Here is a 10,199-nt window from a genome sequence, read left to right as displayed (position 1 = left end):
TAGGGCACACACTGGGGACTCATTAATATATGATGAGAGAACAGATGAGAGAATCCTTAGGGACTTGGTGGGCATGGCTCCTGCCCCTCCAGAGGACCTGAAAGCTGGGACCTGCTGTAGCAAGCGAGGAGCTGGGGGAGCTTAAAGATGGGTACATGTGAGGGGCAAAGCTGAGCAGGGCAGTGGGATCAGGTGAAGGGGGACAGGTGATCCGTGAGAAGGAGACCCACAAAGTCAGGTTGAAGAGAGAGAGGTGAGGAGACACATTTGAGTGGCACAGGTGGCGGGCACAGGCAAGAAGCAAGTCAGAGAGGAGGAGAGTCCAATGGGCGTTTTAACTGTCCTGCCTCACCTGGCCGCCTCACCTGGCCTTTTCATCCGGCTCTCCACCCCAGCCTCTATAACCTGTCTCCCCTCACCTTTCTCCCTCTCCTAACTTCCCTTCAACTCTCTCACTGTCCCAACTCCCTGCCCCCTTCACTCAACCTTCTCAACTGTTCTGATCCAGTTGTGGCTTCCCTCGCCTGCCTTGCCCACCTGTCCCCTCTCAGACACTCCTCACAGACCTCCCCCTTCACCTTTAACCCTCTGCCTCTGTCTTTTTCATCATTCCCCCTTTGCTTATTCCCCACTTGTCTCCTCTTCTGTATCCTTTTTGCTAGCAAGGGCTTCCTGTTTCCCACCCAGGGCGCCCCAAAGGCTCTCAGGGATTCTGGGCGCCCTGGGCAGGGTTGGGCAGGGCTGTGGACCTCAGGGCTGGGAAGGAATGTAGGGGCCGGGGAACTATTCAGACCTGCGCAGGAGGGATAGGCAAGAGGTAGGGAGGAGCGTGCAGAAAAGGTTGTGTAGGAGATGGAGGTTCCCTGGGGTTGCAACCTCGGGGTGGCATCCAACGTTCTGCAGGGCAAGCCGGTGGAGCCAGTCCACCTCCTCTACCCCCAGCGGAACCAAAGTGCCCCTTTCTGCCGCCTCCCAGCCTCTGCCCTTGAAAACGCGCCCCCCGTGTTTGCCCCTTGGGTCCCCTCCACACCTGCAGTGGGGCTCCTGAGAGACACACCAGAGATTTCAATGTGGCCCAGCAGGCACCGCGGGAGTGATGCGCAGTGGGAGGGGGGCTGAGACCCCAATCAGGGTCCCCTGACTCAGCCCCTCCCACCCCCACCTGGGAACTCGTGCCTCCCCTTTACTCCTTCCCCCAGACCTACCCTGACCACCCAGGAAAACGCTGGCCAGTTCCAGGAGCACTGCAAAATGAGAAAAGCAAATTGCAGAAAAACATATGACTGATGCCACTTTCGTAAAACCAAAACGAGAATGTGTGCATGAATCTGCATTTGATATAAGTGTATAGGAAAAGCTATGAGTTAACAATGGTTATCTAAGGCGATTGGAGTAGGGCAGAGAGGGGCAGAAAGGGAGGTAAGAAAGAAAGGGGAAAAGGAGTATAAGCTGAAGGGAAAAATGCGCATGGAATCATTTTTTTCTTTTAGTACATTTACTGCACAGTACATAAAAAAATAAAAATTTCTAAAATTTTACAATACCATAGACTTACAAGAAGTTGCAAAACTACTACAGAGAAGCTCCCTGTATCCATTATTACATAACTATAGCACTGTCTCAAAATTAGGAAATCGACATTGTCACAATGCAATTAACTAGACCACAGACCTTACTGGGACTGGGACTTCCCCAGCTTTCCAACACTCTTTTATTTGTTTGTTTTTGGACTTTTGTGTATAATTCGGTGACATTTTATCATGTGTATAAGTACCACAATCAAAATACAGAATTATCTTCTCGCCACAGAGGAATGCCCAAGTGCCACCCGTTTATACAGTCATACCTTCCCTCCTCTTCTGTTACCCTTGACAACTGTTCTGACAACTAATCTGTTCTCTATCTCTATAATTTGTCATTTCAAGAATATTATATAAATGGAGTCCTATAGCATGTAACCTTTTGAGATTGGCTTTTTTCATTCAGCACAGTGCCCTTAAAATTCATCCAACTTGTGTATCACTAGTTCCTTTCTTTTTATTGCTGAGTACTCTTCCATTGCATGGATGTGACAACAAAGGAATATTAACCACTCAGCAGTTGAAGGACATACAGATTGTTTCTAGTTTGGGGCTACTACAAACTAATAATATTAACCAGTTTAGCTAGTATTAAATAGTTTAATGGGCTATTGGAGCTGCTATGAATATTCATATCTGATTTTTGTGTGAACACGAATTTTTATTTCTCTAGGATAAATGCCCAGGAGCGTGACTACTGAGTCATGCAGTGTAAGTGTATGCTTTACTTTTTAAGAAATCTCCAACTGTTTTCTAGAATGGCTGTGCCATTTTACATTCCCATTAGCAATGTATGAGAGCTCCAGTTTCTTCTAATGCTCACCAGCATTTGGTCCTATCAGTATTATTATTATTATTAGCCAGGCTAGTAGGTGTGTAGTGAATGATGAATCATCATTTCATCATGATTTCAATTTGCATAATTTCAATTTGCATTTTCCTAACAGCAAGTGATGCTGACATCTTTTCTTGTGTTCATTTGCCACCTGAATATACTGTTTGGTGAAATGTCAATGTTTTCCACCCATTTTCTAATTGGATTTTTTGACTTTTTAAAATTGATGACTTCTGAGGTTTTTAAAATATATTCTAGATACTGGTCCTTGTCAGATATGTGGTTTGCAAATATTTTCTTCCAGTCAGCTACTTATTTTCTCATCCTTTTAAATGAGCCTTTCACAGAGTAAAAGTTTTTAATTTTGATGAAGTCCAATTGATCCTTTTTGTTTTTTTAAAGGATCGTGCTTTTGGTGTCAAGTCTAAGAACTCTGCCTAATCCCAGGTCATGAAGATGCTCTCCTATGTTCTCTTCTAAAAGTTTACAGTTTTACATTTTACATGAAGATCTATGACCTGTTTTGAGTTAATTTGTGTATAAGGTGTGAAGTTTAGGTCAAGGTTCATATTTTTGCCTACGAATGTCCAGTTGTTCCAGCACCATTTGTTAAAAAGACTATCCTTGGGCTTCCCTGGTGGCGCAGTGGTTGAGAGTCCGCCTGCCGATGCAGGGGACACGGGTTCGTGCCCCGGTCCGGGAGGATCCCACATGCCGCGGAGCGGCTGGGCCCGTGAGCCATGGCCGCTGAGCCTGCGCGTCCGGAGCCTGTGCTCCGCAACGGGAGAGGCCACGGCATTGGGAAGCCCGTGTACCGCTAAAAAAAAAAAAAAAAAAAAAAGACTATCCTTCCGTTTTGAATTGTTTTTCAATTTTTGTCAAAATTCATTTGGGCACACTTATGTGGCCCCATTTTTAGGTTCCCTACTCTGGTCCATTGATTAATGTGTCTATGTTTCCCCCAGTACCACACTGTCTTGATTACTGTCACTATCTAATAAGTCTTGAGATCAGGTAGTGTGATTCCTCTAACATTATTTTTTCTTTTTTAATATTGTTTTCACTGTTCTGGTTCTTTTTCTTTCCCATATAAATTTAAATATAATAATCCATGTAAATATAAATTTTAAGGTAAGCTTGTGTATATATACTAAAAAAAATCTAGTTGGCATTTTGATAGGAGTTGCATTGAATTACAAATCAGTTTGGGAAGAACTGACATCTTTACTACATTGAGCATTCCTGTTCACTGTATGTCTCTACCTTTATTTATTTCTCCTTTGATGCCTTTCTGTAAAAAGAGAAGAACAAACCTGATTCCATATCCGACCTATTCCTTTAGCTCTAACCCTTTGTGCTCTGTTGCCTCTGCTTAGTAATTCTGGCTCTGCACTTTTGTAAAAGAATGTTGCCTATAGCCTGAAATATACATGATAGCCCATCTGACCTTTAAATATATAACACTTTTCCATTCATATAGAGATAAAAAGTTTCAGGATAGAGAATAACATTTGTCTTGTTGGAGGTTTATAGGAACATTGCAACCAACCTTACAGTGAATAGCTGCGAGAACAAAGGATTTCCCCACCAAGAAGCTTGCAACGACGAACCACACCCCCTCCCTTTTTAGCATGAAAGGAGCCTGAATTCTAACTCAGGTAAGATGGTTCTTTGGGACATGAGTCCACCACGGTCTCAGTCTGCTGGCTTTCCGAACAAAGCCCCTATTCCTTGCCCCAACTCATCTCTCGATTTATTGGCCTGTTGTGCAGCAAGCCATGTGAGCTTGGACTCAGTAACATTTCATCAGAATTTTGTAACTTTTAACATACAGATTCTATCCATATTTTGTTTACTTATATCACAGCGGGGTTTTTTTTAGCAATTGTAATAGGTATCCTATTTTTAATTTTGATTTTCAATTGTTTACTGCTGGTATAAAGACACATAATTCATTTTGTGTGTTTACCTTGTACCTTATTCTTGCTAAACTCACTTATTAGTTCTAGGAGTTTTTGTATTTTCCTGGTGTCTCTATACATACACATTCATGTCATCTACAAACAGAGTTTTATTTCTTCCCTTCCAATCTTCCTTTATTTCTTTCTCTTTTCTTCCTTCCTTCCTTCCCTCTTTCCCTCCCTCCCACCCTCCTTTCTTTCTTCCTTCCTTCCTTTCTTCCTCTCTCCCTTCCTTCCTTTCTTCCTCTCTCCCTTTCTTTCTTTCTTTTTCTCTCTCTCTCTTTCTTTCTCTCTTTCTTTCTTCCTTCTTCCTTCCTTCCTTCCTCCCTCCCTCCCTTCCTTCCTTTCTTCGTTTCTTCGTTTCTTCCTTCCTTCCTTCCTTCCTTTCTTTCTTCCTTCCTTCCTTCCTTTCTTTCTTTCTTTCTTTCTTTCTTTCTCCTTATTGTACTGCCTAGGATCTCCAGCACTGTGTTAAATAAGAGTGGTGAGACTTCTCACTCATTAGGATGGCTGTTACTAAAAAAATAATAATAACAAGTGATGGTAAGGATGTGAAGAAATTGGAACACTTATGCACTGTTGGTGGGAATGTAAAATGGTGCCACCCCTCTGGCAAATAGTATGGCAGTTCCTAAAAAATATTGTAAATGCCATACCATCCAAAAATTCCACTTCTGGGTGTATACCCAAAAGAATTGAAAGCAGGAACTCAAACAGGTATTTGTACACCCATGTTCATAATAGCCTTATATACAATAGCCAAAAGATGGAAGCAACCCAAGTGTCCATTGCCGGATGACTGGATAAACAAAATGTGATATATACATATGATGGATTATATGTATTATTCAGCTTTAAAATTGAAGGAAATTCTGACACATATCAACATGGATGAACCTTGAGGACATTATGCTAGTGAAATAAGACAGTCACAGAAGGACAAATACTGTATGATTCCACTTATATGAGGTGCCCCAGAGTAGTCAAATTCATAGAGATAGAAAGTAGAATGTGGTTGCCAGGGGCAAGGAGTAAAGGAGAATGGGAAGTTATCGTTTATTAGGTACAGAGTTTCAGTTTTGCAAGGTGAAAAGTGTTCTGTGGGTGGATGGCAGTGATGATAGCACAGCAATGTGAAAGTACTTAATGCTACTGAACTGTGCACTTAAAAATGTTTGATGGTAAATTTTATATTATGTGTACTTTACCACAATGAAAACAACAAGAATGGTGAGAGTCGGCATCCTTACCTTGTTCCTGATTTTAGTGTGAAAAGCATTCAGTATTTCACCATTATGAGATTACCTGAATGTTTTTCACTGATTCTCTTTATCAAGTCAAAACATTTCCTTCTTTTCCTTGGTTGCTGAGAGTTTTTAATCAGGAATGGACCTTAGACTTTGTCGAATGCCTTTTCTGCATTGACTGATATGATCACATGATTTTCTTTAATGTTTTAAATTTTTATACAACTTTAAAGGTTACTTTCTGTTTACAGTTATTACAAAATATTGGCTATATTCCCTGTGTTGTACAATACATCCTTGAGCCTGTCTTACACCCAATAGTTTGTACCTCCCCCTCCCCCTCCCCAGTATTGCCCCTTGCCCCACCACCGGTAACCACTAGTTTGTTCTCTATATCTGTGAGTCTGCTTCTTTTTTGTTATATTCACTAGTTTGTTGTATTTTTTAGATTCCATATATAAGTGATATCACCAGTATTTATCTTTCTCTGACTTATTTCACTTAGCATAATGCCCTCCAAGTCCAACCATGCTGCTTCAAATGGCAATTTTTCATTATTTTTTATGACTGAGTAGTATTCCAGTGTGTGTGTGTGTGTGTGTGTGTGTGTGTGTGTGTGTGTCTGTATCAATCACATCTTCATCATCCATTCATCTGTTGATGGAAACTTGGTTTGCTTCCATATCTTGGCAATTATAAATAAGGCTGCTATGAACATTGGGGTGCATGTTATCTTTTCAAATTAGTGTTTTTGGTTTTTTTGGATATATACCCAGGAGTGGAGTTGCCAGGTCATATGATAATTCTATTTTTAGTCTCTTGAGAAACCTCCATACTGTTTTTCACAGTGGCTGCACCAAACTACATTCCCACCAACAGTGTAGAAGGATTCCCTTTTCTCCACATCCTTGCCAACATTAGTTATTTGTGGTCTTTTCGTTGATAGCCATTCTGACAGGTGTGAGGTGATATCTCATTATGGTTTTGATTTGCATTTCCCTGATGATTAGGGATGTTGAGCACCTTTTCATGTACCTGTTGGTTATCTGCAATTCCTCTTTGGAAAAATGTCTATTCAGTTCTTCTGCCAATTTTTTGGTTGGATTGTTTGGTTTTTTTTTTTTTATGTTGAGTGTATGAGCTATTTATGTATGCTGCATATTAATCCCTTATAGGTCATATCATTTGCAAATTATTTTCTCCCATTCAGTAGGTTGTCTTTTCATTTTGTCAATGGTTTCCTTTGCTGTGTAAAAGCTTTTATGATAGTATGATGTTTTTTTCTTTAGTCTGTTAATATGGTGGATTCCATTGATAGATTTTCAAATATTGAACCTGCATTCATGGAATAAATCTCTGCTTGGTCATTATGTATGATGTTTTTAAAAAATATAAAACATCTTTATTCACTTTGGACTGCCATTCTTCCCGTAAGGTTACCTTTTTCTCCCTTAATTATAGTAAAAAATATACATATAGTAAAATTTGCCACTTTAGCCTTTTTTTTTTTAGATATTCATTTTTAATTAATTAATTAATTAATTAATTAATTAATTATTGGCTGTGTTGGGTCTTTGTTTCTGTGCAAGGGCTTTCTCCAGTTACGGCAAGCGGGGGCCACTCTTCATCGCGGTGCGCAGGCCTCTCACTATCGTGGCCTCTCTTGTTGTGGAGCACAGGCTCCAGACGCGCAGGCTCAGTAGTTGTGACTCACAGGTCTACTTGCTCCGCGGTATGTGGGATCTTCCCAGACCAGGGCTCAAACCCGTGTTCCCTGAATCAGCAGTCAGACTCTCAACCACTGGGCCACCAGGGAAGCCCTAGCCATTTTTTTATCTTTGGTATTTTTTTGTTTTTAGTTTTCTGTGGGTTTTTGTTGTTGTTGTTATTTGTTTGTTTGTATTAGCTGTGCCACATGGCTTGTGGGATCCTACTTTTGCAACCAGTGATGGAACCCAGACCACCTGCGGTGGAAGCGTGGAGTCCTAACCACGGGACCGCCAGGGAATTCTGCCATTTAAACAATTTTTAAGGGTACAATTCAGTGGCATTAGTGAAACCATCACCACTATCTGTTTCCAAAACTTTTTCAACACCCCAAACAGAAACTCTGTACACATTAAGTAATAACTCCTCTGTCTCCCACGCTCCCAGACCTGGGTAACTGCTAAACTATTTTCTGTATCTATGAACTTGCCTATCCTAGATATTTCCTATAAGTAGAACCACAGAATATTTGTCCTTTTATGTCTGTCTTATTTCATTTAGCATAATGTTTTCAAGGTTCATCCGTATTGTTGCATGCATCAGAATTTCATTCCTTTTTATGGCTGAATAACATTCCATTATATGTATATACCACATTTTGTTTATCCATTCATCTGTTCATGGATACTTGGCTTGTTTCCACCTTCGACTATTTTGAATAATGCTGCTGTGAACATAGGCATACAAGTACTTTTTGAGTTCCTGTTTTCAATTCTTCTGGGTATGTACTGACTTTTTACATGTATTTTTATTGCTGGATAAAATTTGCTAAAGTTTTAGGTGTATTTTTTTGGTCTATGTTTATGAGGAATACTGATCTTCAGTTCCCTTTTCTTTCTTTTTTTCTCTATTTTTGTTATGTCTTTATCTGGCTTTGGAATGAAACGCAATGCTGGCCTCATAAAATGAATTGGAAAGTGTTGCATCCTCTTTAATTTTCCAGAAGAAAATTTGTGAAGAATTCGTGTTAATTCTTCCTTAAATTAATATTTGGTAGAATTCTACAGTTAAACCATCTGGGCCTGGTGATTTCTTTCTTGGAAGCCTTTTAATTACAGATTAAGTTTCTTCAATAGTTAATAAGATTATTTATATTGCCTATTTCATCTTACGTGAGCTTTGGTAGTTTGTGGGTTTTAAGGAATTTGTCCTTTTTGTCTAAGTTGTTGAATGTATATGCATAGAATTGCTTGTAGTATTCCCTTATTTCTTTTTTAATGTCTATGAGGTCTATAGTGATACCTCCTTTAGACCTCATGATAGTGACCAAATGACCAAATGATAGTGGTCATTTGTGTCTTCTCTTTTTATTCTTCAGCCTTGCTAAAAGTTTATCAGTTTTACAATATTTTCAAAGAAACAGCTTCTTGTTTTATTGATTGTCCTTACTGTTTTTCTGGTTATTTTATTAATTTCTGTTCTTATCTTTCTTATTTATTTCCTTCTGTTTGCTTGGGTTTATTTTTCTCTTCTTTTTCTAGCTTCTTGAGGATGCTTAGATTGTTGATTTGAGAAAATATTTTTCAAATATAAGCATTTAAGGCTACAAATTTCACTCGACGCACTGCATTAGCTGTATCTCACATATTTTTATATGGTGTATTTTCATTTTCATTCAGTTCAGTGTATTTTTTATTTGCCTTGAGATTTCTTCTTTGACCCATGGATTGTTCAGGAGCGCATTGCTTCATTTCCAAGTGTTTGAAAAATGTCCTGCTTTGTGTATTGATTTCCAGTTTGATTCCATTGTACCCAGAGAATATATTCTACATGATTTTAATTCTTTTAAATTTGTTGAGGTTGGTTTTATAACCTGGGAGATGGTCTATCTTGTTTAATGTTCCATGTGCCCTTTAAAAGAATGTATATTCTACAGTTGTTGGGTGGAATGTCCTACGAATGTCAATTAGATCCTGTTGGTGGATGGTACCGTTCAGTCTATGATATCCTTGCTGATTTTTGTGTCTAGTCATTCTGAGAGAGAGACATTGAAGTACCCAACCGTAACTGTGCATTTTTCTATTTCCCCATTCTATTCTGTTGATTTTTGCCTAAGCTCTGTACTTTGAAGCTCTGTTATTTGGTGTATACACTTTTAAGATTGTTTTGTCTCCTTGGTACATTGACCCTATTATCATTATGTAATGTCCTTCTCTGTCTCTGATAATTTCCTAACGCCTACTTTATCTAGTATTTCTATTGGCACTCCAGCTTTCTATTGATTGTTATATCTTTTTCCATCCATTTACTTTTTAAAAATTATTTATTTATTTTGTTTATTTATTTTTGGCTGCGTTGGGTCTTCGTTGCTGCGCATGGGCTTTCTCTAGTTTCGGCGAGTGGGAGCTACTCTTCATTGCGGTGTGTGGGCTTCTCATTGCAATGGCTTCTCTTGTTGTGGAGCACGGGCTCTAGGCACACGGGCTTCAGTAGTTGTGGCACACAGGCTCAGTGGTTGTGGCTCACGGGCTCTAGAGCGCAGGCTCAGTAGTTGTGGTGCACGGGCTTAGTTGCTCCGCGGCATGTGGGATCTTCCCGGACCAGGGCTCGAACCCGTGTCCCCTGCATTGGCAGGCAGATTCTTAACCACTGCGCCACCAGGGAAATTCTTCCATTCAGTTCTTTATGTCTTCTATTTCTTTGCTGAGACTTTCTATTTTTTAATTTGTTTCAAGAGTGTTCATGATTGCTCCTTGAAGCATTTTTAAAATAGTTACTTTAAAATTCTTGTCAAATAATTCTAATATCTGCATCATCTTGGTGTTGGTATCTACTTATTGGCTTTTCCCATTCTGTTTAAGATTTTCCT

Source organism: Delphinapterus leucas, chromosome 20 (genome assembly GCF_059928025.1).
Source record: "Delphinapterus leucas isolate spDelLeu-1000000601 "Yukka" chromosome 20, BTC_Dleu_Yukka2, whole genome shotgun sequence".
NCBI classification, from domain to species: Eukaryota; Metazoa; Chordata; class Mammalia; order Artiodactyla; family Monodontidae; genus Delphinapterus; species Delphinapterus leucas.
The sequence above is the reverse complement of the archived record's forward strand: the minus strand, read 5'-3'. Positions refer to the sequence as shown.